Consider the following 9867-nt stretch of genomic DNA (forward strand, 5'->3'; position numbering starts at 1 on the left):
AAGAAAGATACCATGAATAAGATTAACTGTAGGTTATAAATACATAAGAAAAAATGAACCTGAAGACATACTAATAGTAATTGTTCAAAATAGCACCTATAATCACAGCTATTTGGAAAGTTGAAGCAGGAGAATCACTCAAATTCAGAAGTTTTATCCAGCCTGGGTAACATAGCAAAACTCTGTCTCAAAAATGAACAAACAAACAAAAAAGGAAACTTTAAAAAATAAACATAAAGTGAATTTTTTAAAATTAATAGAACAGTGAGTTGTGGAACAATTTCAGGAACAATATATGTTTAGTTGAATTCCATGGAGTAGGGTGAAAAACATAAAAAATTGAATAAATTAATGGCCAAATATTTTCTAAATGTGATAATAACTATGAATCTACAGGTCCAAGTTGCTCAAGGAATCCCAAGTTCAAGAAACTTAAAGAAAGACACATTAATGCACATCATAATCAAATCTCTAAAAATGATAGAAAATCTTCAAAGTATCCAGACACAAAAGATACATGAACAGAAAAACAATGATATAGACAGTTCCAGATTTATCATCAGAAACAATTGAATTAAGAAGAGTATGGAGTAATCTTTAAAACATGAAAAGCAAACAAAACCTGTCACCTGGATTTTTATACCCAGCAAAATTACCTTTCAAAAATGAAGGCAAAATAAAGACCTTCTCAGATATTTAAAAACTTAAAGAATTAATTACCAGAAGACCCTCACTACAAGAAAGGTTAAAGAACATCTTTTTTGTAGAAGGTAAATGTTACCAGGTAGAAAAGCAAAGTAGACAAAGAAATGCAAAACACTGTTTTAGTTTTACTTAGTGTTTAAATCTACTTAAAATATATCTTACATTTTAAACAAACAAACAAACTCCCAGTGTATTGTGGAGTTTATAACATATGTATGAGATAGTCATCTCTTAATATCTTTGTAGAATAAAATTTGTGGATGCTCAGCTCTTTATATAAAATGATGTAGAGTTTGCATAAAATCTATGCCCACCCTCCTGTTTACTTTAAATAATCTCTAGATTACTTTTAATGCATAATAGAATGTATATGCCATGTAAATAGTTATCATACTCTGTTGTTTAGGGAATAATGACAAGTAAAAGTCTGTGCATGTTCAGTAGAGATGCAATTAAAAATATTTTTGATTTGAAGTGGGTTGAACCTATGCATGCAGAAATCACAGACTGACTTTATATCATAATAGGAAGAAATCATATCAATTCTATGGAAACTCTTCCAGAAAGTTGCAGAGGATGGATTATTTCTCAATCATTTTAGGAGGCCAGCATTAATCTAATTCAAAAATCAGACAAAGACATTAAAAGAAAAGAAAACTGACAGGTCATTATCCCTATGTATAGACAAGCAAAAATTTCTAAAATCTCTCAAAAATATTCTTTATTTTACCTTATCTTTAGCTTACCTTATCTCTTCCAATATTAATATTAATTCTTAGCTGGTTTCTCTGCCTCCCTTTTGTTATTCCTATTCCTTCTACATACCCTTGCCGAGTCAATGTTTCTTAAACATGCTTTGAGCATGCCATTGTGCTATAGAAAAAATATCTGATACCTTATTGCAGACTAAATAATTAAAAAGTGGTAGAGTTACTGCAGAAACAATTTCAAAAATCTCCCTACTATCAGGCTACTAGGTAGTGTCCAAGGGTGATAGATGTAGAAAAGGTCATGAGATAACCTCTGGCTCTTCTTTCTAACATTTGCTCTTTTACAACAAACTTACCTGTAATACTGTTAGTTTACATTTAGTGATAATGTACTATGTAAGTGCAATGCATATATTATCTCATCTGTAAGATGAGGATTATAATAATATCTGCCTCACAAGAGTTTTTTTCTTTTTTTCTTTATATATGGCAGCAAAATGCATTATTATAAGAATTGTAATATCGAGCAAAATTTTTCATATCTCTGGTTGTATACAAAGTGTATTCATACCAATTCATGTCTTCATACATGTACTTTGGATAATGATAATCATCATGTTCCACCATATTTCTAACCCCATGCCCCCTCCCTTCCCCTCCCACCCCTCTGCCCTATCTAGAGTTCATCTATTCCTCCCATGCTCCCTCTCCCTATCCCACTATGAGTCAGCCTCCTTATATCAAAGAAAACATTCAGCATTTGGTTTTTTGGGATTGGATAACTTCACTTAGCATTATCTTCTCTAACTCCATCCATTTACCTGCAAATGCCATGATTTCTCACAAGAGTTTTATGAGATTAAAAGGTACATATAATGTGCTTTACATAATGTGGCAGATATTAAATGTAATAAGCTATTGTTGTTTTTTAAGTGCTTAAACATTATTGTTGATGTTTAATTCTTCTTATTCTTTTAATAAAGTTATTGTTATTAACTCTCATTTATAGATTTATAAAGAGTCATGGAGAGGTTAAATAACTTGTCCAGGATCACACAATCAGTAAGGCATAGAGCATGGTCTAAACTGGATTCTGTTTAAACTCAAAACTCATGTTCTCAACTTCAGTGTTATACTGACTCCAAAAGGAGATTGGATTTTCTTTTTTGCTCTTTAATACAAGTCACCTGGATATATCAGTGTCTCAGTGCAAGTTCATCCTCAAAAAGTGTTTGTGGATGATAAGAAAGATGGCTCTTCCATGAACCATTTCTGAGAAAATGTCAATGTTCTCTAAAAAGGTGTTTACACATCATTTCCCATTTGCCATGTGTTAATGTTAATAAGATTTCTTAAATGCTCTCAATATTTGAGAAGCTAATTTTAGGCTTTCCCTCTGCTAGAAATTTGAAGTATGATACAATGAATCAGTGATCCAAACCATTATTTGGTCTCTTGTCACTCTGTCAGTCACAGCATTGTATTCTGTGCTGGATGAGTTTATTTTTAATGTCCCATGTATAATAATTTTTCCCACTTATAATTTGCAACACTCTTCCATTGCTCTCCCAACCCTGAATCAGTGTTTAGTTATCATTCTTTTCATGAACCTCTGAGCATGTCTATCTTGGCACACCAGTTACCTCTGTGGCTCTCTATCACTTCCAAGACAAAATTTGAAACTCTTCATGGTTGGTTTATGTAACCCATTTGTAAGCTGTAGAGCTGCCCACTGGGAGCTAAATAAGGTCACCTCAAACCCTAGGAAACTTGAGTTCCTCTCTAAGATTTCTGTGTCTCTGTGGGGAGCATGTTTTGCATCACACCCTTCTTTTGGGCTCAGGTTTTCGTGGGTAGTGCGTTTGTAGCAACTCATGCGAAATTCTGTTTCTTTTTAAATCTCCAAATACTTATGGAATCTCCTAGAATTTGCCCATAAAATTAACTGACACAAAACTAATTTTGGAAGTGTTTACATTGCACCAATGCAAATGACTTCAAATTGAGCATTAGGCATCCTTTTTTTTTTTTTTTGAAATGCTTTTTAACTGCTCTAATTCTGAAATTTCTTACTAGCTCTTTACTTTACATGGTCTTCAACTGCACATTATATTCCTGATTTTCCTTTTCCTTCCCTCTTCAGGAATTAAGACTTTTTTTTTTCTTTTAGGATGATCATTTTAGCCATCTCTTAAAATTTTTATTTTAGTCCCTGATGAAATTCATGTCTTGTCGCCAACAGTAAAGAGCATTCAAAGTATTGCCTCAAAAATATAGTAACCTCCCTAAGAGAAACTCTGACACCAGCTGTTAAAATAATTCATATTTTGCTTCCATCACACTGCCATTTTGATCTAACTTTTCCTTAAAATTCTAGCCTTACTTCCTGCAATACTTTGACTCTTAATGTCCTTTGAAGACCCCTGTGTTGAAGATTTGGCCCTCAGTTGGTGGCACCATTGGGAGGTGACAGAATCTTTAGGAGATGGGACCTGGCAGAAGGAAGTTAGGAGTATGTTCTTTTTTTTTAAATTAATTTTTCTTTTACTTATATATGACAGCAGAATGCATTACAATTCTTATTACACGTATCGAGCACAATTTTTCATATCTGTGGTTGTATACAAAGTATATTCACACCAATTCATGTCTTCATACATGTACTTTGGATAATAATGTCCATCACATTCGACCATCATTTCTGACCCCATGCCCCTTCCCTTCCCCTCCCACCCCTCTGCCCTATTTAGAGTTCGTCTATTTCTCCCATGCTCCTGCTCCCTATCCCACTATGAATCAGCCTCCTTATATCAGAGAAAAAACATTCGGCATTTGGTTATTTGGGATTGACTAACTTCACTTAATGTTATCTTCTGTAACTCCATCCATTTACCTGCAAGTGCCATGATTTTATTCTCTTTTATTGCTGAGTAATATTCTATTGTGTATATATGCCACATTAATCTATTGAAGGGCATCTAGGTTGGCTCCACAGTTTAGCTATTGTGAATTGTGCTTCTATAAACATTGATGTTCCTGTAGAATGCTGTTTTTAAGTCCTTTGGGAATAGATCAAGGAGAGGGATAGCTGGGTCAAATGGTGGTTCCATTCCCAATTTTCCAAGGAATCTCCATACTGCTTTCCATATTGGCTGCACCAATTTGCAGTCCCACCAGCAGTGTATGAATGTACCTTTTCCCCCACATCCTTGCCAATACTTACTGTTGTTTGTCTTCATAATAGCTGCCATTGTGACTGGAGTGAGATGAAATCTTTGAAAATGAAAAAGTGGTTTTAATTTGCATTTCTCTAATTGCTAGCAATGATGGACATTTTTTTCGTATATTTGTTGATTGATTGTATATCATCTTCTGAGAAGTATCTGTTCAGGTCCTTGGCCCATTTATTGATTGAGTTATTTGGTTTTTTTTGTGTTTGATTTTTGAGTTCTTTATATATCCTAGAGATTAGTGCTCTATCTGATATGTTAGGGGTAAAGATTTGCTCCCAAGATATAGGCTCTCTATTTACCTCACAGATTATTTCGTTTGCTGAGAAGAAACTTTTTAGTTTGAGTCCATCCCATTTATTGATTCTTGATTTTAATTCTTGTGCCAAAGGGGTCTTATTAAGGAAGTTGGGGCCTAATCCCACATGATGGAGATTAGGGCCTACTTTTTCTTCTACTAGATGCAGGGTCTCTGGTTTTATTCCAAAGTCCTTGATCCATTTTGAGTTGAGTTTTGTACATGGTGAGAGATAGGGGTTTAATTTCATTTTGTTGCATATGGATTTCCAGTTTTCCCAGCACTATTTGTTGAAGAGGCTATCTTTTGTCCAATGCATGTTTTTTGGCACCTTTGTTTAATATAAGATAATTGTAATTTTGTGGGTTAGTCTGTGTCCTCTATTCTGTACCATTGGTCTACCAGTCTGTTTTGGTGCCAATACCATGCTGTTTTTGTTACTATTGCGCTGTAGTATAGTTTAAGGTCTGGTATAGTGATGCCACCTGCTTCACTTTTACTGCTAAGGATTGCTTTAGCTATTCTAGGTCTCTGATTTTTCTGATGAATTTCATAGCTGCTTTTTCTATTTCTATGAAGAAGGTCATTAGGATTTTGATCGAAATTGCATTAAATCTGTATAGTGCTTTTGGAAGTATGGTCATTTTGATGATATTAATTCTGCCTATCCAAGAGCAAGGTAGATCTTTCCATCTTCTAAGGTCTTCTTTGATTTCTTTCTTTAGAATCCTGTAGTTTTCATTGTACAGATATTTCACCTCTTTTGTTAAGTTGATTTCCAAGTATTTTATTTTTTTGGGGGGGGGGCTATTGTAAATGGCATAGTTTTCCTCGTTTCCTTTTCTGAAGATTTGTCACTGATATACTGAAATGACTTTGATTTATGGGTGTTGATTTTATATCCTGCAGGAGTATGTTCTTGTTCTCCTCTTTCTCTGCCTCTTAGCTGCTATAAGGTGAGCAGTTTCCTCAGTCACATGCTCCCATTATCATGTGCTCTCTTGTCAAAGGCCTGAAAGCAATGAAACCAATAGACCATGGATTGAAACCTCTGAAATTATGACTGAAAATACACCTTTCATCTTCATAAGTTGTTTATCTTAGCTATTTTGTTATAGTGACAGAAATCTAAAGCCTTCCCACTACTTCTATACCTCTTCTGTTGCCAACACACCATGTTCTTCCCAATAACTATATTTTCAATAACTCCTCCACCCATTTTCCATAAAAGGACACATATTTTTTTAAAAAACTCATGCATCTTGTACAAATGTAGAATAAATACAGATCAAAGATTATATTTAACTTACTAATTAATGAGATAACTAGTAAAATGCTATGAAAAAAATTCAAAGGAGAATCCAAAAAGCAGCACATGCAGAGGCTACATAGGCCATCAGGGATACTTACATAAATAATCTCCTCAAAAATGCAAAACTGATGACTTAAACATTAGGAAAAGGAAATCAACTGAATCATCATCAGAAAAAAAATCTATTAGTATGTCTCTGGAAAAGAATAGTTTGTATTGTTACTGGTTGTCTACAACTTATGGAGTTTGAAAGGCAAACTATAGAATCAGATGCCTTGGAAGTATGTGCTAGACACTGACTATTTAATTAATTAATTGGTACTGGGGATTGAACTCAGGGGCACTCAATCACTGAGCCACATCCTCAAGTCTATTTTGTATTTTATTTACAGACAGGGGCTCACTGAGTTGCTTAGTGCCTCACTGTTGCTGAGTCTGGCTTTGAATTCATGATCCTCCTGTCTCAGCCTCCTGAGTTGCTGGGATTACAGGCATGTGTCACCATACCCAGCTCACAATTTTTTAAATACTCTCTCTTCTATCATCACCTGCTCTTCTTTTTCTGCTTAATTTATTCATTCTGCTTCCCAGAGCTTAACTCTTTCCTTTGTAGGTCTGTTTAATAAACTATGAGCAAATTGTACAGGCAGCATCAATCTACACTGTGAGTTTCAAAATGTCAAGAGAAAATGTCAAAATTTCTTACCCCTTTTGAATAAAATAGGGAAAACATTTTCTTATGTTCAGGCTTCTAGGACTTCTAACTTTTTATTCATCAGGGCTTGGAAACGAACTTCAGCTGTCCAATTTCTAAATATGTTTTTCCATGTTTAATAGCTCTTCTAATAATCATTTCTTTATACAGGTCAATTGAATAATTCATTCTATGTAATTCTTGCTAAAAGAGAACTTACTAAGTGACAGGCTAGGTAGCAATTGTTAAGGTTTAAATATGACGTTTCTCCCCAAAGCTCATGTGTAAGACAATGCAAGAAAGTTTAGAACAAAATGATTAGGTTATGATATCTTTAACCTAATCATTGCTTTAATCCCCCAATATGGATTAACTGGGCTGTAACTGTATGCAGGTCAGGTGTAGTTGGAAGAGCTAGGTCATTGGGGTCATGACTTTGAGGTTTATATTTTGTCCCTGGTGAGCAGAGATCACTCTGCTTCCTGATTTGTCATATCCTGAGCTGCTTTCCTCCTCCACACCCCTCTGCCATGATGTTCTGCCTCCTTGGGCCCAAAGGTCTCTATGAATTGAGACCTCTGAAACGTGAGCCAAATAAACTTCCTAAATAAAATTCCTCCTCTATCTTTCTTGTCAGGTCTTTTCGTCACAGCAGCAAAAATTCTGAGTAAAACAGCAACATAAGGGCCTGTAAATGCAGGGACATTATTTTTAGGAAAGATTGCCTTAGCAAATTGACAAAGTGGTGTTTGATGAGCAGAGGCAAGCAGATCAAGAATGGTGGAGAGAGAAATCTTGTGATAATAAGAACATGTGTAGGGTTACCAAATCAAAGCCATCCAAACACTTTTACAGTCATTCCCCAGTGATTTAAAAGCACAAGGAGGAATTAGTATTGATTTCCAGATCTTTCCCAATGTTAGGTACAAAGAGGGAGGTCCTCTGGTGCACTTCTCTTGGATTTTCCGTTTGCAATTGGACAAACATTTGTGTAGTTCAGGTTATACAAACTGCTGCTCACAAGGCCATGGAGGATTCAGAATCCTTGGCATGGGGAGGAGGAGGAGGGCACTACCTGGGGTAGGCACTATAGTATGCACAGAGCCAAACTGGGGTGGGTAGGTCTGTCCTTAGGCTTGTTGTCCTACAGTAGACACCCTCAAGGCCTCTGCCTCCTCTTCTCTTATAAGACCTCTGCTACAACTTCCTGGGAGACTAAAGGGAGAGGAAAAGACTTTAGATAAACTCCTAGAATTCTTGGTTTTTCTAGATTCTTTTCTCACAGTGCCCCTTCCCTCCAAAGTCCCCGAATTTCAGGCAGTTTAGTTGCATTTACTTTTTACTTTCAGAACAGAAAAGGGAAATAGTATGGCATAAAGTGTGTAATTGAAACTAAATAAAAAAATAAGCAACAATAATGTGCCAGACATTCCTCTTAATGCTTTACATTTATTAATTTATTGAATCACTCTTTATTACAACCAAGTGAGGAGATAATAAATCATCTCCATTTTATAGATGTGTTGATTATATAAAATTATACAAACTATCCCCTGTTATTCAGTTATTTAGCCCTGTAAAGCTGCAATCCATTAAAAATGAAGAAACAAACAACCCAATCAATAAATGGGCTAAGGAAGTGAACAGATACTTCACAAAAGAAGAAATACAATCGATCAACAAATATATGAAAAAATGTTCAACATCTCTAGCAATTAGAGAAATGCAAATCAAAACTACACTGATATTCCATCTCACTCCATTCAGAATGGCAATTATCAAGAATACAATCAACAATAAATGTTGGTGAGGCTGTGGGGGGAAAGATACACTAATACATTGCTGGTGGAAATGTAAATTGGTGCAACTATTATGGAAAGCAATATGGAGATTCCTCAGAAAACTTGGAATGGATCCACCATTTCCCTTAGCTATCCTACTCTTTTGTTTATACTCAAAGGACTTAAAATCAGCATACTACAGTGATGCAGCCATATCAATATTTATAGCAGATCAATTCACAACAGCTAAACTATGGAACCAACCTACGTGCCTGTCAACAGATGAATGGATAAAGAAAATGTGGTATATATACACAATAGACTATTAGTCATAAAAATGAATTTATAGCATTTGCTGGTAAGTGAATGAAACTGGAGAATATCATGCTAAGTGAAATAAGCCAATCTCCCTAAACCAAAGGCTGACTGTTTTCTCTGATAGGCAAGTACTAACTTCACAATGGAGTGGGGCAGGGTTAGGGAAGAATAGAAGTACATTGGATTAGAAAAAAGGGGAATGAAGGGAAGGGAGGGGGAAATGAAAATAGGAAATATAATAGACTGAATCAGACATTACTATCCTATGTGCATATATTATTATATAACCAATGTAATTCTACATCATGTACAACCAGAGGAATGAGAAGTTATATTCCATATATATATATAATAAGTCAAAATACATTGTACTATCATGTATAACAACCTAGAACAAATAATAAAAACATGAATATACAAATTATAGTCATAGCTAATTCTAAATCTTAGCAGCAGAGAAGAGGTGCCCCTGTTTCTGATTAAGTGAGTCAACTCTTGCCCTTAAACCCAAAGCATCCCCTCCATCCCCCCAATCTTCTTTCAATTCCTGAGGGAATAAATTTCACCTTTGAAGGTTGACATTGTTGTCCTATAGCTAACCACACCCTGAAATGTGGATTTAACATTTGACTATTCAAATCACAGTGAATCTTATAACTCCCTAGAGATCCTGTTAAACCTATTCATCTATTTCCTTATTTGTTGACCTAGTCATGATCTTCTCTGGCATAAAGCCACAGTAACAGGTCCTTAAATGACTCTGTGTGCCTCACATTTGATGAGGACCTTTGGCTGATATAGGATATGTTAGCTTTCTGT

The sequence above is a fragment of the Marmota marmota genome, unplaced genomic scaffold (genome assembly GCF_001458135.2).
Source record: "Marmota marmota marmota unplaced genomic scaffold, marMar, whole genome shotgun sequence".
In the NCBI taxonomy this organism is placed as follows: domain Eukaryota; kingdom Metazoa; phylum Chordata; class Mammalia; order Rodentia; family Sciuridae; genus Marmota; species Marmota marmota.